The following is a 26,150-nucleotide window of genomic DNA, read 5'->3' on the forward strand; positions in this document are numbered from 1 at the left end:
GCTTACACCCACACTTACTCACAGACAACATGAGTCCCACAAGACTCGCTCAGCCCTCCCTCTCTCGGTTAAGCACCGTAGTGGGGTCGAGGACGAGCGCTCTGCCCACTGTGATCAGCGCGCTCCCCGCCTCGAATGTCACATGCATAACACCTACGTTACAGCACACCGAAGCACCTCTGTCGCCCAGAGGTTTCGGAATGGGTGCTAGACATTATAAAGAGGCTACTCGCTACAGTTTTGTCGACGCCCTCCCCGCTTCACAGCGCGCGTCGAAACTACGGTGAATTCAGAAGTAGCACACCTACTTCGTGCCGAAATATCAAAACTGATGAGCAAAGGGGCTATAGAGCCTGTATCTCAAGCTCAAAGCGGAGGGGGGCTATACAGCAGATACTGTCTGGCCAGAAAGACGGGGGTTTCAGACCCATACTGGATCTAAGACAGCTGAACGAAGCATTAGCAAAATGCAGTTTCAGAATGCTTACAACCAGGAAAATCCTCGCGCATATTCGCAGAGGAGGCTGGTTCATGTCAATAGATCTGAAGGACGCGTATTTTCAAATACAGATAGCGTCATGTCACAGGCAATACTTGAGATTCGCCTTCGAGGGCCAGACATACCAGTATAACAGTCCTGCCGTTCGGTCCTACATTTACGAGGTGCATGGACGCAGCGCTCGCTCCTCTCAGACTCAGAGGCATGCGAGTGCTGAACTATTTGGACGACTGGCTGATTCTGGCTCGTGGAGCACAGGGCCATTTTACTCGATCACCTCGAGAAACTTGGTCTCAGAGTCAACTAGACGAAGAGTTCACTGAACCCCAGTCAAACGATCCCGTTTTTGGGTATAGTTCTGGACTCACAGTCTATGACGGCGCGGCTGTCGCCACAGCGCGCGCTGGACATTCAGCGCGCAGCAAGCTCTCTCCGCTGCGGCGCGACCTTACCGCTCAGGGAATTTGGAAAAGGAAAATTCTCCTAGGAAAATGCTAGGTCTCATGGCCTCAGCATCACCAGTTCTTCAGTTGGGCCTGCTCCGCATGTGCCCCTTGCAGTTCTGCCTGAAAGCGTGGGTACCGCGCAGAGCGTGGATATCTGGTCGGCTGCGTCTCAAGGTCAATCAGAGCTGTGTTACAGCTCTAAAACCTTGGACATTGAATGACTGGTACCAATCAGGTGTAAGCCTGGGGACTTCCTCGAGAGTGAAAGTGGTGTCGACGGACGCCTCCACCTCGGATGGGGAGCGCTGCTCGAGGGCAGACCGTTCTTTGGCCTGTGGTCAGAACGAGCGCGCTTTCGTCCCCGAATCAAGGACCATCACGTCTTAGCCCGTTCGGACAACATGTCTGTGGTGTCCTACATAAATCACCAGGGCGGTCTCAGATCCCGAGACCTGTACAGGTTGGCGGAACGCCTCCTGGTTTGGGCTCAGCACAACTTGCGCTCGCTGAGAGCAGTTCATGTGCCTGGGCTACAGAATCTGGGTCCAGACAGACTGTCCAGAAACAACATTCCCACGAGCGAATGGTCTCTACACCCACAAACAGTCCAGCTGCTGTAGGAGAGATTTGGCAGAGCGGAAGTGGACCTCTTCGCTTCCCACGGAAACGCTCACTACCCCGCGTTCTTTTCCAAGAACGAAAGCGCGCTGTCCCTAAGGTGGCCGCGCTGTCTGCTCTATGCTTTTCCCCCCGTCTCCCTCCTTCCTCAGGTGATAGAACGGGTGAGGGAAACGAAATGCTCAGTGCTGCTTGTAGCACCACTTTGGAAGAACCAACCATGGTTTCCAGATTTGATGCAGTTAGCAGACACTGCCCCGTGGCCGGTGCCGGTTACCCGCTGATCTCTCAGTGGGAGTGCTAAATACTATCACTCAGGCTAGAGCTCCGTCGACTCGACGGCTCTATGCTTCAAAGTGGTCGGTATTCTCCAGCTGGTGCACAGCTCGGGGATGTTCACCCCTCGATTGTGAGGTGACGGAGGTTCTCTCCTTCCTACAGGAGCTGTTGGATAAGGGCAGAGCCCCCTCCACGCTCAAAGTTTATGTGGTGGCTATCGCAGCGTTCTCTGAAACAACGCTCGGTCAGTCAATAGGAAGGAACGATTTGGTCATCCGCTTCTTCAGGGGAGCTAGGAGGCTGAATCCTCCCAGACCTCCCTCAGTCCCTGTATGGGACCTCTCTACGGTTTTGGAGGCCATGAATGGTTCCCCTTTCGAGCCCATCCAGACGATTAGCCTCAAGCATCTGTCATTTAAGACAGTGTTCTTGCTGGCTCTCGCTTCAGTGAAGCGCATAGGTGACCTGCACGCGCTCTCGGTGAGCCCGACGTGCTTGGAGTTTGGGCCTAATGACTCAGGAGTCAGTACTCAAACCTAGGCACGGTTATGTGCCAAAATCCCTCAACACACCGTTTCGGGCTCAGGTTATTTCCCTGTCTGCCCTGCCGGTGTCGGAAGAGGAAGGAGACTTAAGTTCTCTTTGCCCTGTTAGGGTTTTAAGAGCTTATATGTCTCGCTCTGCTGTCTTCAGACAGACTGAGCAGCTGTTTGTCTCGTTCAGTGGACGTTCCAAGGGAATGGCTGTTTCGAAACAAAGCCTATCCAGATGGATAGTTGACGCCATAGCGTTAGCTTACACTTCCAGGGGTCTTCAGTGCCCACTGGGTGTCAGAGCGCACTCCACGAGAGGTGTCGCCTCGTCGTGGGCCTGGTCTAGTGGGATATCCTTACAGGATATATGTATGGAGGCAGGTTGGGCCTCGCCGTCTACATTTATCAGGTTTTATAACCTAGAGGTTCCCGCCTTACAGGCTAAGCTGTTGTCGGTGTAGCTGAATCAGTAGTCTGATTGGAACACTGAGATCGCAAGCGCAGCGCGCTGCCGACTGTCATATGGGCAGTATTGCGTAAGACCCACATTCCCACATTAGTCAGGCTCTTGCCTTGACTATGTGATGTCATATTATTGCGTCTGCGGACGCTGCTATATATGGGGACGGAGGATTCCCCCTCCTGTTCTAGGACTCTCTGTGAGTCCCTCTAGTGATTGTGCACTGTAAATCCTGGGCTTCGCTTCCAGGTTTATTGGTGTTTGATCCCTGCACGCACGGCGTTTTACATTGGGTTCCCGCAGTGTCTTAGCTAAGACGCAGTACAAAAGAACTCTCGTAAGAGAACGTACTCGGTTACTAACGTAACCTCGGTTCTCTCTAGAAGAGGGAACGAGTACTGCGTTCTCTGCCGTGCGTGCGATTCACTCTGGTTCGCTTCGGCGATGAAATAAATCAAGTGAGTCAGCCTTTTCGAGCTACCTTTATTGGGCTAGGCCACGCCCGTTTCGGCGGGAAGTGGCAAGGAGGGCGCGAAGCGCCCTCATTGGTCTGATGTTGCATCAGCCCTCGCTCGATAAGCTTATGCAGTTGCCGCAGAGCAGCCAATGAGCGAGCGAGCCGTCTCGCCTATGGCTGTATGCTGCTGCAAATGCGCTTTACAATATTACAAAATTAAGGATAATTTTTTGCTTCAGTATTTCGTGAAAAGAGACTTTTCCCGCAGCGTCTTAGCTAAGACGCAGTACTCGTTCCCTCTTCTAGAGAGAACCAAGGTTATGTTAGTACGGTGGCCGAGAGGTGCAAAACAAATCACAATTACAAAAACAAAATAACAATTCAGAAAACACAACGACAATTTAGAAAACAAAATAACAATTCAGAAAACACAGCGACAATTCAGAAAACACAACGACATTTCAGAAAACACAATGACAATTCAGAAAACACAAAGACAATCCAGAAAAAAACGGAAAAGGTAGGTATATTTTGAGAATGACGTACTTATTGCTGAATGGACGAGATACCTGTCAATCAAGCCAGAATCGGAATCAAGCGATACTGTCTGGAAGTACCGGTAGAAACAAATCGTACCCATCAGCGTGCCATGGAGCAAAGTTCGGTCCCGTGGAGTGATAGGTACGCCTAACGAATCTACGACGTGTCCTTGTTCTATCCCTGGTGGGTTGAGTTCTTGCAGCAGCCGCATATGTCATCACGTTTAACACGCAACTTCTGCAGAAGTACTAACCACATTGTCCGGTAGTCGAACAACTGTCCTGGTCGACGCAGCTTTTAATGTCGTGGTATGTCGAAAAATGAAATAAAAGAGAGCATTGCAGTGATGGCTTCTTTGTTGGTGTATTTACTCAGAATGAAGCATAAGAGAATATGCATAACAAAAGCTCAAAACACATTCTCAACATGTATATCACCTTTTTTCCAGTAATGACCGTTGTACACATACAGTGCCCTCCACAATTATTGAACCCCCTGGTAAATATGATCAAAATTGGCTGTAAAAAATAAATATGCATCGATTATCCTTGTGATCTTTCATTCAAAAAATGTGCAAAATTCTAACCTTTCATTGAAGTAAAAGAATTGAAAGTGGGGGGAAATCACATTATGAAATAAATGTTTTTCTCCAAAACACGTTGGCCACAATTATTGAAACCCTTTTATTAAATACTTTTTGCAATCTCCTTTTGCCAAGATAACAGCTCTGAGTCTTCTTCTATAATGCCTGATGAGTTTGGAGAATAACTGACAAGAGATCAGAGACCATTCCTCCATACAGAATCTCTCCAGATCCTTCAGATTCCCAGATCCATGTTGGTGCTTCTCCTCTTCAGTTCAGCCCACTCATCAGGTCAGGGGACTGAGACGGTCATGGCAGAAGCTTCATTTTGTGCTCCACAACAAATTTTTGTTTTGATTTTGATGTTTGTTTTGGATCGTTGTCCTGATGGAAGATCCAACCACGGCATATTATAAGATTTCTAGCAGAAGGCGTCAGGTTTTGATTTTTTATCTGTTGATATTTGATAGAATCCACAATGCCATGTATCTGAACAAGAAGTCCAGGACCTCCAGCAGAAAAATATGCCCACAACATTAAAGATCCAATGGTATATTAAATTGTACACATGGGGTACTTTTTATCCTTGTGTTCACCAAACCCATCTAGTGTGTTTGCTGCCAAAAAGCTCTGTTTTAGTCTCATCTGACCACAGAACCCTGTGTTGTTTGAAGATCCAGTCGTGTCTGACAATTAAATTTGCTGGAATTTGTTTTTGGATGAGCGAGGAGGGTTTTTTTTAAACCCTCCCAAACAACATGTGGGGATGTAGGGGTTGTTTGATCATTTTTTTTTTAGGCTTTCTGACCCTAAGACTCAACTAATCTCTGCAATTCTCCATCTGTGATCCTTGGAGAGTCTTTGGCCACTCAAACTTTCATACTCGCCGTGCATTAAGACAGTATAGACACACGTCCTTTTCCTGGCAGATTCATAACATCTTTAGTTGGTTATAACTTCTTAATTATTGCTCTGATGGTCAAAATGGGGATTTTCAATTCTTTAGCTATTGTCTTACAGCCACTTTCTAGTTTGTGATGCTCAACAATCTTTTGCTACGCATCAGAACTGTATTCTGTGGTTTTACTCATTGTGATGGATGATTAAGGGGATTTGGCCTTTGTGTTTCCTCATATTTAAACTTCTGTGAAACACGAAGTCATAGCTGGACAGTTTCATGTTCCTAGTCACCCTGGTGTACTAAAAAAGGTAAATATTAATGGGAATATACTTCAGAGATATTTTACTCGTAAAAAATTCTAGGGGTTTCAATAATTGTGGCCAACATGTTTTGGAGAAAAACATTTATTTCATAATGTGATTTCCCCCCACTTTCAATTCTTTTACTTCAATGAAAGGTTAGAATTTTGCACATTTTTTGAATGAAAGATCACAAGGATAATCGATGCAGATTTATTTTTTACAGCCAATTTTGATCATATTTACCAGGGGGTTCAATAATTGTGGAGGGCACTGTAAGTGACTTTAAACATTCCATCACACTAGAAGGCAAAATATGATCAACAAGCTATTTAACACTCTCTCTCTCTCTGTGCAGTTCTCATGCTCTAGCTAGCCCCAGAATGACGTGTGGCAGCTGGTAGTAACACTCTAATCTCATGCTTTTTACAAACAAAATAAGACTGAAACAACATCATGTACTCTCATACACTCAAATAACATCGACATAATGACCAGTTATAATGAATAGTGGGCTATCGCGCTAATTGCAAAACACTCATGCTAACCATGTGCTCAGGCATACTAAACTCATGACACACTATTAATATAGTAAATATGTGGTATGTCCCCAGCATGTCCACAATCATGGCACATGAATGTCCTTCTTCAAAGTAAAGTTTAATGTGTTCTATTTTCACATAGCAAAACAAAGTTGATCACAAATTTCTTGATTGACAGGTATCTCGTCCAATCAGTGATAAGTACGTCATTCTCAAAATATACCTACCTTTTCCGTTTTTTCTGAATTGTTGTTGTGTTTTCTGAAATGTCGTTGTGTTTTCTGAATTGTCGTTGTGTTTTCTGAAATGTCGTTGTGTTTTCTGAATTGTTATTTTGTTTTCTAAATTGTCGTTGTGTTTTCTGAATTGTTATTTTGTTTTCTAAATTGTCGTTGTGTTTTCTGAATTGTTATTTTGTTTTCTGAATTGTTATTTTGTTTTTGTAATTGTGATTTGTTTTGCACCTCTCGGCCACCGTACGTTAGTAACCGAGTATGTTAAGTTTTGTGAATAAAGGGGTAACAACCAGGAAAATAACAAATTATTTAGGCAAATTATTTAGACTAAGTATCTTAGAATCTTACTTTTGGGAGCAATTTAGCGAGTACATACACTGCACCTTTTTGTAATAATAGTGTATAAAAATACATAAAGGCTTTTTTAAATTACGGGGTACATATCAGTGCATTTATAAAGTTATTATTTTTGCATTGTTATTATTGCAAAGGTGCACTGATTAAGTTTCAAGGCAAGTAAAACTATTGCAACTTTTTTTTTTTTTAAATGCTGGGAAAATACTCTTGTTCCATGTAGTTACAGGGTAAGTATGACATTGCGGGCTGTAAATTAAAGTGGTGCTTCAAACCCTCTTGTTTCATGTAGTTACAGGGTAAGTATGACATTGCGGGCTGTAAATTAAAGTGGTGCTTCAAACCCTCTTGTTTCATGTAGTTACAGGGTAAGTATGACATTGCGGGCTGTAAATTAAAGTGGTGCTTCAAACCCTCTTGTTTCATGTAGTTACGGGATAAGTATGACATTGCGGGCGGTAAATTAAAGTGGTGCTTCTTACCCTCTTGTTTCATGTAGTTACAGGGTAAGTACAATAAAAACACATGCACACACACAATCTGACATCACTTGGAAAACCTTTATTTGAAAAACAACTTATTTCAAAACAGATTTACAACATATTACACTTCTTATTCTTTATTATTTTTTTTAAATCAACTTTTCATTTCAAATACTAAAGTCCTGACAGAAAGTAGCATGTTTTGTCCTTTTTTGTCCCTCTTGGTCCTCCTCTTCTTTTTCTATCGTTCCACTGATTAGCCTAATCTTAAGAAGGAGTCTTTTTCTATGATGTATTATGTATTAAAAGAAAATACAGTACACCCAGAAATATTCTCATAATTTACTCATCTTTTCGCTACCGACCAACTATCACCAGCGAGTGCATGAGAGTCGGCTTCATAGGGTTGGCTTGAATGGCCGGCTTGAATTTAAGCGTTCATTGCATTCTCGCGGGAGGTTGATGTGAAACTCGCGCGAGAACTGGTGTCTGTTCTTCTGCATGGTTTGTTTTTCATTATTATTATCTGTTATTGTTTGTATTTTGTTGTGAGCAATAATGAAAACATTAAAAAAAATAATAATTCGACATTCGGTTTTTCGGTGCGCTTACGTCACGCTTTAACCCTCTGGGCTTCTTCGTATAATAGTCACACTTAGCTTCCTCCCGCCCGAAAACGGGCGAAGCCTTAAAATTTTACTTTACTTTTTCCCAGGATAACCAATCAAATATATTTTTGTTCTATAATGTTTTCTGAATATTATTTAGAATTTTTAGAATTTTTTATGATACTTTGCATTAATTATAAAATTTTTATGAGCTATTTTTTCCATTAGAATTAATATATATATTTTTATTTATTTTATTTTATTTTATTTTTCAATAAATGCAACATTTCACATCAAAATAGAGTGCAGGCCTAAAAAAAGAAAAATTCAACTGAGAAGAGCGCCATCTAGTGGCTTCAAAATGTATTAATTTGTGTCATGTCCTATAACTGCCTATAGGTGGCCTATAGCTTTTTTATTTATTTATCTGATTTATTCCCATCCGGAAATAATTTTTTTTATTACTAAGCAACCACTGAATGGAACAACACAAATTATATATCATTTTAAAGCTTAGGATCTCAGCTTTTTAATGCATATAATTTATTTACATTTATTAACTCCTAACGAGTGCTAATTAATACCTCTAAAACCAAGTGTACCGCCAGCAAGCGCCACCTAGCTGCAAAAATATTCTTTACCATATTTTTTAAAAATCTTGCCTTGATTAACACAAAGTTGATGTAATTTGAAAGCTTAGAGTCTGAACTTTACAGTGAATGTATCCACTTTGAAAAACTCTTACGTATTGCTGAGTTATTTGCTGATAAATAGAATTTCCTTTTTTTCATAATCTATAAAATAATGTACTGCAATGTGTCAAAAACATCATACAGCTCATGAAACATTCTCAGATAATTGAAAATGCCACTTCGTTTTTTACAGCATATTATTACAATTAAAATGAGCCCAAAATTAACATAATCTATTGCTTTTATGACAAGATATTCATCATGGAGAAAATATTGCCCATGAGGGGGTGTCAAAGACTGTACAAAAAGGCTATCTCTTTTCCAAATGCTGTAACTTTTGATTCCTTTATCCAAAAATTATTATTATTTTATCCAGATACAGCTAACATGTAGGGGGGCTTCACTAAAAAAGAATTTTCCTCCTACCTTATTTCCTTCCTGAGTTATTCCATGACAAATAAGAAAGATATGCAAAATCATAATAAAAATTATATATTGTCTTTTATCCACTGTTTCTTGGCAGGACAATGTCCAAATGTAATGTCATTTATATTTTCAAAAAAATTAAAAAGAGTTCTTTCAAACGATACCTACCTTTTGACTCTCCTTGCTATAGTTTTGGAGTTATTATGATTATATAATTTTTATATAGTTTGGGGCAAAATTGGCTGTTTCAGTCTTACCAGTTCATTTCTCTGTGTGTGTGTGTGTGTGTGTGTGTTTGTGTGTGTGGATGTGTGTGTGTGTGGGGGGGGGTGTCTTATTTGCACTCTTGATGTTCTAGAGTGTCACCCCTTCATTGCTGTACACTTTTTCTTTTTCAAAGTTTTCCGAGTCATATTAGATTGTGTGTGTGTACATGTGTTTTTATTGTACTTACCCTGTAACTACATGAAACAAGAGGGTAAGAAGCACCACTTTAATTTACAGCCCGCAATGTCATACTTACCCCGTAACTACATGAAACAAGAGGGTAAGAAGCACCACTTTAATTTACAGCCCGCAATGTCATACTTACCCCGTAACTACATTAAACAAGAGGGTAAGAAGCACCACTTTAATTTACAGCCCGCAATGTCATACTTACCCTGTAACTACATGGAATACTTACAGTCTAAATAATTTGCCTAAATAATTTGTTATTTTCCTGGTTGTTACCCCTTTATTCCCAAAACTTTACATATTATTCCCCTATACTTACACGTACGTACTTTATAGGTACACTGTAATTACCGAAAGTTACACTGTACTTTCATTTTAATTACGCAGTACTTTCCGGGCTGTAATCTAAAGCGTTACCGAATGAACAAACGACAGAATGAAAATTCTAAGTTTGTAAACAATTGGAGAGCATGTGATTTGATAAATGAAAAGGCAAGTTGGTGCATGTGTTTATGAAAAGCAAGGTTGGGAAAAACAGGATGATATGATACACAGGTTAAAAATGACAAGGAAACCATTGCAGATCTTAACCCCCTGAGGTCAGCTATCGCACCGGCGCGATAGTCTAGCTTTTTTTCTTATCAATGCAAAAGAGACTCAAATAACTTAGTCGATTTTTGTCATACAGGCAAGTGTTATACATCATTCAAAACTGTTAAATGTCTTATTTTATATGTGTACACTAATAATAAAAACAAAATGTTTTTTTTTTTTTTCGTAAAATAAAGAAAATAAACATGATGCGCGTTCTTCCGTCTCTCTCAATGTGAAGTTCATTCTGAAACGTGACAGAAAATGATTTGTAACTCAGCAAATGCTTGTCACTGTGACATGAAACATATGTCTTTACAAAGCTTGAAGTCTCCATTTTTAAATGATGTAAATCATATCAAAAACAAATGTTCTCTGTTTAAGTAATCCGGATGAAAGCAACGACATGTACAGTTTCTCCAGTCCGAGCTCATTAACTCTAATGTGACCACGCCCATGCGCACACGAGCGATTGACATGCAAATAGTCCACGCGGGCCTATAAACGCCCTCATTACCTCAAAACAAAGAATCAGAGACTACAGTAACGTACTTCTCTGCTTTTCGTCGAGACTGTGTTTGTGCTGTTTACCTTGGATTTACCTCAGAAGAATTAGAAGAACGTGATTTGAAGATGAGAAGATTTTTAAGGTAAGACATTTCCACTCCTAATAGTAAGCATGTCATTGTTGTATACACTTTACATTGTAGCTACTAGTTAAACTGGTGCCAGACTAAAATGTACGTTATGAAATGAGATTGGAGTAAAAACATGAAGCCTATGTCGTACATGTTTATCTATGTATAGACAGAAACATGTTGGAATGTGAACTAGAGGCAACCTCTCAATGCTAAATGTATATACATATATGACACAAGGATGTTTTTCGATAATCAAATCAAATCAAATCAAGTATATTTGTATAGCGCTTTTTACAATACAGATTGTATCAAAGCAGCTTCACAGTATTAAAAAAAAAAAATAATAATACAACAAAGTTTGTTTCTAGTGGAATTTATTGATTGATAGAATAAAATTAAATATCCCCAAATATCCCCAACTGAGCAAGCCAAAGGCAACAGTGGCAAGGAACCGAAAAACTCCATCAAGTGACCTAATGGTGTCCTAAAACTCCATCAGGTGACCTAATGGAGAAAAAAAAAACCTTGGGAGAACCCAGGCTCAGTCGGGGGCCAGTTCTCCTCTGGCATTTATGAACTAGAGGCCGGATTGTAGTTTGAAACTGTGAGATTAACAATATTATATGAATGCCTGGCTGAAAAGATGCGTCTTTAATCTAGTTTTAAACTGGGAGAGTGAGTCCGAGTAACGAACAGTATCAGGAAGGCTATTCCAGAGTTTTGGAGCCAAATGTGAAAATGCTCTCCCTCCTTTGGTTGATCTGGATATCCTAGGTATGACCAAAAGCCTCGAATTTATTGATCTTAAAGAGCGCGATGGATTATAGGGTGATAGAAGATCCGTTAAATAGACTGGAGCTAAGCCGTTTAGGGCTTTATAAGTCAGTAGCAATACCTTATAATTAATACGGAACTTTATAGGTAGCCAATGTAGTGATGATAAAATCGGTGTTATATGATCATATTTTCTTGATCTAGTAAGAACTCTAGCGGCTGCATTTTGGACTAACTGTAGCTTGTTTATTGAGGATGCAGGACAACCGGCTAATAAAGCATTACAGTAATCTAGTCTCGAGGTCATGAATGCATGAACTAACTTTTCTGCATCAGAAACTGATAGCATATTACGTAGCTTAGCAATGTTTCTAAGGTGGAAAAAGGCAGTTTTTGTAACATTACTGTAGAGGATAAAGTAACAGGACATCCTACAATGTCAAAGTTGTATTGTGAGAGGTTCTGTGGGCGGTTTTTTGAACCGATAAGTATTACCTCTGTCTTGTCTGGATTTAATAAAAGAAAATTACGCGTCATCCAATCTTTTATATCTTTAACACACTCTGTCAATTTGGATAAATTAGCGTTTTCATCCGGCCGTGATGAAATATATATTTGAGTGTCATCAGCATAACAATGGAAACTAATTCCATGTTTCCTTATAATATTTCCAAGTGGCATCATATATATTGAGAATAACAGAGGGCCTAACACAGATCCCTGCGGCACTCCATAGTTTACTGGAGTTATGATCGATTTTTCTCCATTTAAATAGACAAAATGGTAGCGGTCAGATAAGTATGATCTAAACCAGCTTAATGCTTGTCCTTGAACACCAGTATAATTTTGAAGTCGATCTAAGAGTATTGTATGATCTATAGTATCGAACGCAGCACTTAGATCAAGTAAAACTAGTATTGAGATACAGCCTTGGTCAGAAGCTAAGAGTAAATCATTTGTGATTTTAACGAGCGCAGTTTCAGTGCTATGATGCGGCCTGAATCCAGACTGAAACTTTTCATAGATATCATTTTCTTGCAAGAAAGAGCCCAGTTGAGCGGACACAACTTTTTCTAGTATTTTAGACATAAAAGGTAGATTTGAAATGGGTCTATAATTTGCTAGATTATTATGATCTAATTGTGGTTTCTTAATGAGAGGTTTTATAACTGCCAGTTTAAATGTTCTTGGAACATGACCTAAAGATAAAGACGAGTTAATAATATTGAGGAGACCACCTTCCACTACAGGTAACACTTCCTTCAGTAGTTTAGTTGGTATAGGATCTAATAAACATGTTGTTGTTTTAGATGAAGTGATAAGTTTATTTAACTCTTTTTGTTCTATAGTTGTAAAGCACTGTAATTGTTCTTGCGGGGGGGAAATTGAGGCTGAATTATAAGGCGCGATTGAGGATTGAACATTTACAATTGTGGTTCTGATGTTTTCTATTTTCTCAGTGAAGAAGTTCATGAAATCATTACTACTAAACTGTAACGGGATATTTTGTTCGGGTGACGTCTGTTTATTTGTTAGTCTAGCCACGGTGTTAAATAAAAACCTAGGATTGTTTTGGTTGTTTTCTATTAGTTTGCGGAGATGCTCAGCCCTGGCCGCTTTTAGGGCCTTTTTATAACGTGACATACTGTCTTTCCACGCGATTCTAAAGACCTCTAAATTAGTTTGTTTCCATTTACGCTCTAAATTACGGGTTTCTCTCTTTAGAACATGCGTAGTATTATTGTACCATGGTGCTTTAATTTTCTCTGTAACCTTTTTTAATCTAACGGGTGCAACAACATCCAATGTTCTAGAGAGAATGGTGCTCATAGTGCTAGTTAGTTCTTCTAGTTCATCTGTTTGTTTGGGTTCAGGCAGCAGCTGAGACAGATCAGACAAGCAACTCGAGAAATTATCTATGGTGGATGGAAGGATTGTTCTGCCTGGTCGAAAACGCGGCGCCGCATGACATATTACAGCAGTACGTAATATGCAAGTTACCAAGTAATGGTCAGTGACATCATCACTTTGTGGAATGATATCTATATCGGTTGGATCGGTTCCATATGATATAATTAAATCGAGTGTGTGATTAAGACGATGAGTTGGTCCGGTGACGTTTTGCTTGACCCCAAAGGAATTTAATAAATCTATAAACGCAGCCCCTAACGCATCATTTGGATTATCTACGTGTATGTTAAAATCTCCAACAATTAATGCTTTATCTACATTGACCAATAGATCTGAGAGAAAATCTGCAAACTCTTTTAGGAAATTAGCGTAAGGCCCAGGCGGTCTATATACAGTAGCCAAGGCTAGAGATAATATGGATTTTTTTCTAACATCTAAGAGCGTAACATTTAGTACAAGTATTTCAAACGAAATAAACTTATAACCCGTTTTCTGAGTAACATTGAGAATATCTCTATAGACCGCTGCAACACCGCCGCCACGACCAATCAGACGGGGTTCGTGCTTATAGGAGTATCCTAATGGAGTAGACTCATTTAGACCGAAATAATCATTAGGTTTAAGCCAAGTTTCAGTAAGGCAAAGTACATCGAAGCTATTATCCGTGACTATTTCATTTACAATAACTGCCTTAGGTGTGAGTGATCTAATGTTTAGAAGACCTAGCTTTAGAAATTGTTTTTGGTTACTAATAGCAACATTTTCTGGTTTAATAACAATTAGATTTTTTCTAGATCCTGCAGTAGATTTATTATTTGATCTCACTAAACGAGGAATAGACACAGTTTCTATGCAATATTCTACACTATTTATATCAGTTAATTTGGTGCAGCAGAGACTATGATTTGAACTTTTGGTTACTAGTCAAAAGTTATTTAACATTTTAGAGATGTTATCTGACAGAAGATCCGATCCGAATCTGCTTGGGTGTAAGCCATCAGCACGGTAAAGCCTAGGACGCTCCCAAAACAGATTCCAATTATTTACAAAGAGCAGTTTCTGCTCATTGCACCATGATATTAACCATTCATTTAGCGCGAATAATCTACTAAACTTTTCATGACCTAGTCGGTACGTGGGAAGCGGTCCTGACACAATGATCGTTATATCAGGCGATGTGCTGCGTACCGTATCGATCAGATTCCTGAAGTCTTTCTTCAGAACCTCTGTCTGTCGCAGCCTGATGTCGGCCCCTCCCGCGTGCAGGACCACAGTTCCGACGCGCTCGTTCAGAATCTCGGGAACGTGAGCAGCGATTTCAGAAACACGAGCACCAGGAAAGCAGTGACTATGCACCTTACTTTTATTTAACGTAGCTTGTACGTGTCGAACGATGGAATCACCGATGATCACAGCATCGCGTTCTGTTTCGCGAAGAGGGGAGAAGCGGTTTTGTGTGGATATCTCGAAAACCGGGAGGGTCGGAGAGAGTTTTCTTGGTCTAGACCTGACTCGCGTCTTCCGCTGCGGAAATATCCAGGCTTCGTGGTGGCATGTTGGAGCCGGCGTAAACGAGACCATAGCTGATCGCGGCCTCGACGCTCGTGACCGATGCTGAGTAACGCACGGAGTAGACGAGGTCGGAGTTTGTGTTGATTTGTGTTCATCGGCTCGTGATGTTTCAAGAGCTAACCGCCGGTCTATCAGCTCGGCTTTTCTCACTAAAAGGTCGTGGATCTGTTTTTCAACAGCTTCCAGCTCAGACTGCAACGCGTGTAGCTCAAATGTATCCTCACCTGCACCAAAAGGTAGACTACTTACATCTGATATATTCGCCATTTTAACAGATGGACAGTAAGTTAAGTTAGCAACGACGCTACCAGTGATGCTATCAATATTAATACTAATTTATGGCTTAAGTCTTGGATATAATCCGTCTTTTTAGTGGTACGGGTGTGGAGTAGACGCACGATAGGCGAAAAAAAAATGTTTGTTTATAAATGAGTGCGGAGAAGACGCGTTCAGCCGTGATCCACGGACGTAACCTATAAGAGTATCCAGCGTTGGATCACTAGGCTTGAGACACGTCTGCTCAACAGTCCGCGTTGTAACTATGAGGTGAGGAAAAATAGAAAATGTTCGTTGTAAGTGAGTTTAAAGAGAAATCAAGAATTATAAATCAATCGATGGAGCTCCAAAGACAACAACGCGTTCAGACGCGACGCATGCGCATTCGAAACAGGAAGTCAAACACCTGTAAACACTTCTACAATAGTCAATAGTGACTATGATAATAAAACGCAGCATGATAAAAGTAGGCTAGTATGAGTGTTTACTCTAATATGGTGATTATTATAATGTTTAGACCCGTGTTTACTGTTAAATATTTTGTATGTGGATATCTGCTCAAACGTAGATGGTAACAATAATGTTTCATAGTTTGGAGTGGCTCGATCGCTTCAGTAAATGTTCTCCGCACACGCTGTGAGTTTGAGTCAGTCGCGCTGTGCATTAGGCTTCATGTTTTTACTCCAATCTCATTTCATAACGTCATAACGAATGGAAACATTTGAAGTAACATATGATAATCAATATATTTTTCTCTAGTGTAGTGTTACTGATATGTTCCTTTTTAACGATTTATAGGCCGCCTGCTATAGGCTATTGTTTTATGCAGCACTGCACGTATATGCCTACAAGGCACAACAAACCTGGTGTTCACACTGCAAAAAATGCTGTTCTTACTTAGTATTTTTGTGTTGTTTCCAGTCCAAAAATCTAAAAATTCTTAAATCAAGAAGCATTTACTAGAGAAGTAAAACTACATAAGAAATTCTTTTTTGTTTTCAGATAAACAGTAAGTAACTTAAGTAATTTTTGCTTAAAACAAGCTATATTATCTGCCAGTGCAGTAAGAAAAAAAAACTTAATTCAAAAAAACTTAATAAAAACAATCTTAAAACAAGATTATTTTCCTTACTGCACTGGCAGATAATTTAGCTTGTTTTAAGCAAAAATCACTTAAGATACTTTCTGTTTATCTGAAAACAAAATATAATTTCTTATGTAGTTTTACTTCTCTAGTAAATGCTTCTTGATTTAAGAATTTTTAGATTTTTGGACTGGAAACAACACAAAAATACTAAGTAAGAAAAGCATTTTTTGCAGTGCATTATTTATATATATATATATATATATATATATATATATATATATATATATATATATATATATACACACATACACATATATATGTGTGTGTGTGTGTGTGTGTGTATTTTGTTCATTTTAACCCTCTGTGGTCTGAGGTGTTTTCTGGGCCCTGGAGGTGTTCTGACATGTTCTGACATTTGTGATTATTTCTGTTACTTGTGACATTTTCATGGATAAAGTCTGATTACACTGTATTCAACACAAACTCTGCTACAATAATATGTCAGCAGCATGTATGTAAAAGTTTGTAGTTTTGAGACATTGACGTTTATGCGTGGTTTGTGAAAAAACAAAAAAAAATTGTCACTGAAATAATATTATAAATAAATGGGCAATACTCACATCAGTGTGTTGATGTCAGGATGTACACTCGGATAAGAAGGTTTAGAAGGATTCAGAATAACTTTTTATTTAAGCTCTCGTTGGACAGCAGGTAAATTTAGGTGCACAAACAGGTACGGTGAGAATAACATTGATGACTGATCGTCTTTTCTCTTGCAGATAGCGGCAGGCTTGAATGTGGAACGAAACACAATCCGAGGAACACAGAGCATGGACACCAAGGAGAACGCGGGATCTCAGGACGAGGAAACAGGTAAGTAACACGAGGATGTACTGTGGAAACAGACTGGAACAGTTCGGGAACAATAGTCTGAAATGCACAGAGAGCAGGTTAGTGGGTCTTTCCTAGTTCAAGGTTCGACAGGGACTGGAGGTGAGGTGTGTTCCTTTGTAGTGCTCAGTGATTGCTGGGATTGATGACAGTTGCAGGTGATTAGTATTCGGGTGAGTGTGATCTTTGTGTTGTGGATGTGAATGAGCCTGATTGATTCCTGACAGTTGAGTTGACAGTGTTTATCCTGCAGTAGAGCAGCGATCTGATTCACTCGTGTGTCTCCTAGTTCATGTTCACTCAGATTCAGCTCTCTCTGGAAGCCAGAGCTTTATAACCTTCTTCTGTCACACTGCAGTTAGAAAGTCTAGAACAGAGAGGAAAACATTCAGCTGATTAATCAGTTAAACCTGAACAATATAAATCTGAATAATCGCTCTTCCAGTCGCCTCTACAATAAGGAAGCCCCTCTTTCTGGTGGTCTACGGCACATTCAGTGGTGTTTCACTGGCATATTGCATGGATAAGTGCAGTGATCCCCTGCACTTATTATAAATGATTATAAATGTATATAAAACGTATAAAACATACATAATACTACTGATTATGAATATTAATAAAAAGTAATAATAATACTAAAAACAATATTAAATAAAAATGTTAGTCTTCAGTACATTGTATCAAATGCTGGAAATTAAACAATTACTATCTAGATAAAAACACATAAAAATGTGAGCAATAGGGAAAACCCAGAAAGTGCACTGCTATAAACAATGAAACATAAGCCCTGCTGTCTTCAAATAAATAAACTTAAGTCACACTGTTATTGCTGTACAGTATAATGATACTAACTGTAGTTTCTCCAGCTTTAATTGTGGGTTCATCAGTAGATCACTGAGGTTTTTCACTCCAGAGTCTCCTAGTTCATTCCAGCTCAGGTCCAGCTCTCTCAGGTGTGACGGGTTTGATTTCAGAGCTGAAGTCAGGATGAGACTCTGTTTCTCTGTAATACTGCATCTATTAAGACTTAAGACAGAAAGAGAAAAGAAAATGACTCAGATCTATGATGATCAACTAATGTGTGAAGTCAACTAAGACTTTTGCTGACAAATAAACAGGGATATCCAGGTAAAGGTAACATGGAGAAAGACTACACATTGCTCATTTAAATATACTCTCAACATTGTAACAATAAAAATGTTGAAAGCGTTGATCTATTTATGTTAGTATACACATTCATTTCATTTAATCTTTAAGGTTGTTTCATGTCAATGTTACCCTTGGTTTGCTCACTGGGTCAAATGTGTTTATGTCGGTTGTTTTCAGACACATTGTCTACTTGTTAAAACTTTACAGTAAGGTTTCATTTGTTAACATTAACTACATTAGTTAACATGAACCAGTGATGGACAATACTATACAGAATTTAATAACCTTAATGTAAGTTTAAACATTTACTAATACATTTTTAAATACAAAAGTTTTATGCTAACATTAGTAAATCCCCTGTGAACTAACATGAACAAAGATTAATTGTATAAACTAACATGATCAGATTACGGAATAAAAGTATTTCCTTAAGCAGAAGACAATCAAACAAGTTTTGTAAAAGGTTGTTCATTTGCTTTAGTGCTGCACCGTGAGGCAGTGTCACGTCTGTTCTAGGTTTAGTTTAGTTTCATGTCTTTTATTTTGTATAATTCTCACAGTCTTGCTCCTCATGTGATCTCCCCTGTTCATGTGTCATGTTCTGATTGGTTCCTTGTTTCATGTGTCATGTTTTCATTGGTTCATTGTGTTGAGGTGTTGTTGTTTATTAGAGTCTGTGTGTATTGAAGGGGGGATTCTGGAATGCACTGCTGATTCAATGTATATGTAATGAGTGAGATTAGGTATTAATCAATATGTTTCCTTCTAAATATCAAACGAATTGAATGACTTCTCTGGAGATTTTACTTTGTTATAGAAGTTACCAGTGTAATTACTGAAATGTTCTTTTCATGTATTCTCTAATGTCTGTATTTGATATCTGAATGCAGTAACAGTGCTTGCTTATTTGGCCCGGCTTCCAGAAATTAAATAGGGACTTGTTTTGTGTTTCAGAAAGGTCTTCAAGGTGTTCAAATTAGGGCTGTCAATCGATTAAATTTTTTAATCGCGATTAATCGCATGATTGCATGAGTTAACTCGCGATTAATCGCATTTAATCACACTTTTTTTAATTTGTTCTAAATGTACTTTAAATGAATACTTTTCAAGTTTGTAATACTCTAAATCAACATGGGCATGGATAAATATACTGTAGATGCTTTATGCAAATGTATGTTTATTATTGAAACCATAGACATAGTCAATATAGAGCATGAAGACGAGACATGTTTCAAAGGTCATAGATGTTTTTCAAAGAACTTGTTCATGTCTATTAGATGCATGTAGAAAGAACAAAGAAATGCCAGGTTTCCATTACTTCTCTTTCTTTGCACTGAGCAATTTACTAACACAAACATGTTTAGATTTTTGCATGCAGGGCAGCTCTTCTGAAAATGCTAAATGTACATTTAGGATTTATTATTAGGCTACATTGTAGTTTGTCTCTCTCTGCGCCCATTTTGATGAAGCTAAATTCTGAATAAAACTGTTTTCATTGGTATATTTTACTGTTTCTGTTGTCAAACAACGGAATGAATTTGAAATGGTGACTGAAACGCGACCCAATAAACATAAACAGCTCTCCCTTCCAAGATGTTAAGTTAATCTGCACAAAGATTCTGATAATCGAGCCGTCGTCTGGTGAAATCAAATACACATAAGATAAAGACAATATCTGTGCTCTGATTTCGGCTATACTTGTCAAATTAGTGAAGCAACATCTGTGTTTAACTGAATTAAAGCGCTGCTCCTCCACGCGAGACGCAGAGAGAGAGAGCGAGAGAGAAAGAGAGAGAGGGAGGAGCGCGCGCATGCTGAGAGAGCAGTACCGGCGGACGCGGTACCGGTTCTCAGAAACTAAATAAGGTTTGCGCACTTTGTTAAAGGGAAAAAATCGCTAAAGGGGTCTGCATTGTCGCTAAGTTGGCAACACTGTGTATCTCCGTTTCTCCAACTAGTGGTTGGGCCATGGGTCAAACAGAAAATACGCGCTGCGTTAATCGACCGTTAAAAAAATTAGTGCCGTTAATATGATTTTGCGTTAACGCGTTATTAACGCGCTAACTTTGACAGCCCTAATATATATATAAGCATAATATATAACATTAAAATATTGCTTTTTCTGTCTCTCAGCTCAACATGCACAAGAAAGACATGTTTTTCCCTGGAAGGGTTCAAGTTGTGTTCCGTAAGGGACCTCTTGGTTATCTCCTTCAAGAGCCGACTGATGAGGCCAGGCTGATCAAAGACAACCCATCTCTACAGGACAAGTCGGCACCTAAGAAGCAGGAGTTGGTCCATCAGAATGCTCTGACTGTGGTCCGTCAGAGAGGAGGTGATGCCTCAGACAGGCGAGAGGTATTAGGCGAGTACATCTTGCAGTTTGGGAAGTACGAGGGGAAATCTTTCCGCTGGCTACTAGAAAATGATATGGGGTACACCATATATCTGATGAAGACCCTGCATAAGGAAGAGGCAGCTGGAGATTTTATAGCAAAGGGACACAGCAAAAACAGCCTGATGTCATTTGTTAGTTATACTCACAGCTTTGAAGAAATTGAGTCTCTTCTTAGCTATGTGACCAGAACTGGAGCTGCGCCAGCAGCCTCGTCAGAGGATGACCAGCTAGTCGGTTTCGGGGCTCGTGCCAAGAGCACATGGCAGGAGGTTTGGAAAAGCAGGTCTGATGGATATGCATCCTTTGTCTGTATCTATCTATCTATCTATAAAGGTGTACCAGAAGAGGACAGATTATGTGTTTTGTGTGATTTAAGGGTCGTTGAGGATGAATGGCATTTTTTGTTTTTTTTGTCCTGTATATCATGATTTAAGAATGGGTATGTTTGAGAGAATTCAATATAAAAAGCCTGATTTGTTTTGGATGACGGATGGGGATATGTTGAGTTGGCTCTTTAAAAATGAAATTTATAGTTTGGCTAGATATGTGGAAAAGGCGTGGAAACTTAGGCAAAGGAATTTATATCCTGGCCTAAATTGACAGTGTTTTTTTTTGTTTGTTTGTTTATATTGTGAAAATGATGGTAATGTACTCTGTATGATGGTCATCTTCCTATGTACTTTGTATGATGGTCATCTTTCTATGTTATGTTTGTTTTATGTCAATAGTGTCTTTTAAGCCTAATTGGGCTGGGCACGTAAGTGCAAGACACTTTAATAAAAATCAATTCAATTCATGTATTGGGGGCAACCTGTGTCACACAAGGTGAGAGAACGGTTTCAACTACAGGTGTGTTTTATGTTAAAGGACAAGTTCGGTATTTTACACTTAAAGCCCTGTTTACAGATCGTTTCTGATGAAATAGAACGGTTAAGATTAAAATTTGGACACATGCTGCTGTCCCGAGAATTATAGGTTTCTTTCGCTTTCCCCAAAACCTCTAGAATGGGTGTATAGGTGCACTGGAACAATCCTTCATAAAACGCATTAAACTTTCGTTTACAAAGACGTGAAACTCACCGAGTGGTCAGGGGTGTTCACTGATGTGCTCACACAAAAATCGCTGCAAAAGATGCTTTCCAACAGGTTTTATCGTAGTTTTTGTCCAACTCCATTAACTTGTATTGAATGTGCTGTGTGAGGTACGGTATTACTCCGCCGCTTCTTCTTCTGCTTCTTCTGTGTATTCAATGAAATGCCAGCGGTTTGCTTGCAATTGGCAAAGGTGCATTATCGCCACCAACTGGGCTGGAGTGTCTATTATTCAAGCTCTCAACGGAAGAATCTACGGGTGTGAGACGTTTGGAAAAATAGATCCACAGTTTTACAACGAATGGTAAAACACCTGTTGGAAAGCATCTTTTGCAGCGATTTTTGTGTGAGCATATCAGTGAACACCCCTGACCACTCGGTGAGTTTCACGTCTTTGTAAACGAAAGTTTCATGCGTATTAGGAAGGATTGTTCGAGTGCACCTATACACCCATTCTGGAGGTTTTGGGGAAAGCGAAAGAAACCTAAAATTCTCGGGAAAGCAGCATGTGTCCAAATTTTAATCTTAACCGTTCTATTTCATCAGAAACGATCTGTAAACAGGGCTTTAAGTGTAAAATACCGAACTTACCCTTTAGGCTTTGTGGTAATTTTTTATTCTAAAGTCACATTGTAACTGTTTAGCATTTAAAATCCTGTTTGATATTTATAATACCTCACCACTTGTATAAATAATTGTTAATAGATAAATGTTACTCCGTTTCAGGAGACAGCAGCACCATAGACAGCTCTCGAGTGTGCAGGACACTAACATTTGAGGAATGTGTTAAAGATGGTAAGGGTGTACTGCACATAGACTTGACAAATGTTGAATTTTCAATGAAGCTGAGTTAATACTAATACTGGGTTAATATCTTTTCTCTTCAGAGACCACTTCCCACATAGCTGAAGCATCACACGGTAAGATAATTGCTTTACTCTGCTGCTGTAAAATACTAACATTTTCAGAGCATTTTTCTTGTTCAATTGCTTGCTCTTCATTTAATGAACGAGTTTTTAATGTAGCTTAACAAATGTCTGCATTCTGAATGTGGTTGTTCTGAGTTTTTGATTGCTTTTTTTATTATCTTAATTTAAAAGAAAGACCTTTATTATATTATTTTTCTATGTATTTATTTGTAGAGCCATGGTCCTCTGCTCCTGATGATTTGTCAAAGCCAAATCCAGCTCCTTCACAAATGACAACAAAAAGTAAGCATCTAGATGATTCTTCAAACATCTGCCTGATTGATAGAAGAAAGTCTGTAGCTATTCTTATGTCTTCATTTTAATCATAACCAGGTACACCAGCCCATCCCAAAAATCCTCCACCACAACTTAGCTATGACCATGATGTCCGCCAGTGGAAGTGTTCCCAGCAGCAGAGGATCTGGATGAAGACAGAGCTGGAATCCATGGGTCTATGGCCTGGCTCGGTTCCTGTGAGCAACCCCATGAAGACTGTGTCATTGTGGCGTTTACCTCCTCAGCTGATGGACACTATCACTGATCTGCCATCTCCAAAATATTTTCAGCTTCATCCTTTTTTCATTTGGAAGCCTGAAAATGATACCCTGATGGCTCGGCTGAGGAACAACTATGCTCTGCCATGCAATGATGAGTGTAAACAGCCACAGGTGACATCTGCAGGAGTTGGTAGACCTCGTGTGATTACAGGCATCATGGGTCAATACTACCTATTCTCGTCACGTCTGTGCTGCAAAGTCTGCAAAAAGAGATGGTTTGCAGACAACCCACAGTTGCTGGAAAAGCTCCCCAAAAGATTTACAAACTTGTTGCCAGCAGTTCTTACTTATAAGAAGGCTATTTGTAAATCTTTATTGGATGAACTGCGGCGTACAGGTAAATCGCCCACAGACATGGGCAATCAGGTAATGGAAATGATGCACCTAAAATATGAACATGCACACTTGGCCTACCTCCTCAGTTGCCAGAATATCCTCGATGCTGAGGCTGGAAGGTATGGACAAAAAAGCATTACAGGATTCCTGAGAAAGGAGACCCAGCCTGTTCCCTTTGGGGAGTATGATGATCCCAGTGGATGGAATGGAATTGCTGTGTCTGCACACTACCTCACTGACTGCCTCCTGTACGAGTACCAGCGCCAAGAGGGAGCTATTAATAAGCTCCTACAGGGAACCTTTGGGAAGGTTTTCCGTTCCGACCACACCCGGAAGGTGGCCAGGAAGGTTACATTTACATCTGGCACGATGTCATCCTATGCCATCATGAATGAAACCTGGATGATCTTATCATGGGTGATGGTACAGTCAGAAACGGACAAATCACTGGAGCCCATGTACAGGGGGCTGGCAAACCGCTACAGGATGGCAGAAGTGGAGAAAGCACAGTACCATTGGGTAGACAGGTAGGCCATGGGGCATTGTGAAAATGATTATAAGAATATTACAGGATTGATAATTCCATACCTTGCCTAAGACATATAACATGGAAAAATGTGCACATTAGATAATAACATTATCCTGACTGATGAACAGATCCATTGACTGATTGCTACAGCAGCATTAACATTATACTTTTCTGTTCTTTTTTTCAGAGATTGTTGTGCACCATTCAGAGTGCCAGACCCTGACAAAACAGAGCACCTGAACTGGGAAGCATGGCAGACTACGGATGCCATTATTGCTGAAGCCACTTCCGGAAACTTACAGAACACCTGTGCCTCCAGATCTCACTTTAATCAGCACATAACAGTCAAGCTGGACTTGTTCCACTGTATGAGGCGCCTCCTCCGTGAGTGTGTTTCAGAGCATCACACCCTTTACAGCTCCTTCTCCCAGTTCTTGTCTGCTGCTTTCAGTCTGGTGGATCAGGAAGACCTGCAGAAGCTCAAGGACGCATACATATTTTGTGGGATTCAGCCTGCCAACCCCACAAAGCAGCACATTCGAGAACACTGCAGAACAAAGATCCCAATGCCTGGAGAACTCCTGAGGAGGGTTGAGGATGTTATACACCATTTTCATTTGGCAGCAGATCCTAATGGTGTTCCCCTGTACAAACCCTCTATGCTTAAGACATGGTGCATTCAGCACGTTCACATTCTGAGGGGCTGTTTAAGTGATCCAGAGGTTGCAGGTCAAATCCTATACAGGCATGGTGGAACACTGCAACTTAACCATGTCCAGGGTGAGGGGGCCAAAGTTCCTATATGGATCCCCATAAGAGGAACATCTCAGCAGGAGGGGTACCACTTCCACCAGGCTCAGTGGGTCACTGGCACACGTGTCTCCTCAGAGCTGTTTCAAGCCCAGGGGATGACAGGAGTGGCACGATGGAACTTTCAGCGTCTGGTGGATCTGAAACAATCAAGTATTCAGCTTCCAGGAGCCTTTGATCCCTCTCTGATTGCTGAGCTGAATACCGTCTCAGAAAGGCTGTTAGGTATGCCGAAGTATCCTGCCCTTCGGGTATCTAATGTAGATACTGGAGAAAGATTCGGGCTGGAGTATGTTGAACCTGGATGCCGTCCTGTTGTTCTGGACTGGGAAAAGCACAAGACCAAGACCACTCAACCTGTAAATCTAGATGAGCAGATTGATCCACCCACTGTCCAGTCTCAATACCCTTCTGCTGCTCTTGATGTGACTCCTAGTCCTCATCTAGAGTCAGGTAAACTTTACAGATGCAGGAACTCAAACGAAACTGTTAGCAGACTTTTTACCCATAAATTAACAAAATGTTTTACTTTCTGTTGTTGTTTTTACAGTAACCACCAGCGCCCAGCCTGTGCCCACGCTGTCCTCATCTTTTGCTGGCCGCGCTGAGCCTCGTTCAGAGACAGGTGAGCAATTTGATAAACACAGTCATTCCATAAACACATTTTATTTTTCCTTTATTCAAAAAGTAATTACAAATGTTTACTTCCTGTTACAGTAACCACCAGCGCCCAGCCTGTGCCCACACTGTCCTCATCTTTTGCTGGCCGCGCTGAACCTCGTTTAGAGACAGGTGAGCAATTTGATAAACACACAGTCATTCCATAAACACCTTTTATTTTTCCTTTATTCAAAAAGTAATTAGAAATGTTTACTTCCTGTTACAGTAACCACCAGCGCCCAGCCTGTGCCCACGCTGTCCTCACCTTTTATTGGCCGCCCTGAGCCTCGTTCAGAGACAGGTGAACATTCATAGATAATCATGCCAAAAATACTGCTAGTATTTATTATCTAGGTCAAGGACTGATTATATATTATTGTGATTGATGTAGGAACCACATTCACACCACCTCTGCCCATGATGGCCTCACCAACTAGCACCCGCACTGGACCTGTGAAGACTGGTGGTAGAGTGTTTGTGTTGGATCACAAAAGGTG

At 40.1% G+C, this 26,150-nt stretch overlaps 1 pseudogene across 1 annotated transcript in view; it reads left to right on the forward strand.

The window, feature by feature from the left end:
- LOC311087554 (NACHT, LRR and PYD domains-containing protein 3-like) overlaps positions 1–21,086 on the forward strand; it is a 35,561-nt pseudogene extending 14,475 nt beyond the window's left edge. The window contains exons 9-12 of the transcript XR_014609613.1: positions 17,043–17,136; positions 17,459–17,511; positions 20,437–20,970; positions 21,078–21,086. The product of XR_014609613.1 is annotated as an NACHT, LRR and PYD domains-containing protein 3-like (transcript). The remainder of the gene's footprint in view (positions 1–17,042; positions 17,137–17,458; positions 17,512–20,436; positions 20,971–21,077) is intronic.
- The last annotated feature ends 5,064 nt before the right edge of the window (positions 21,087–26,150 follow it).

The sequence above is a fragment of the Abramis brama genome (genome assembly GCF_963993115.1).
Source record: "Abramis brama genome assembly, chromosome: 7".
NCBI classification, from domain to species: Eukaryota; Metazoa; Chordata; class Actinopteri; order Cypriniformes; family Leuciscidae; genus Abramis; species Abramis brama.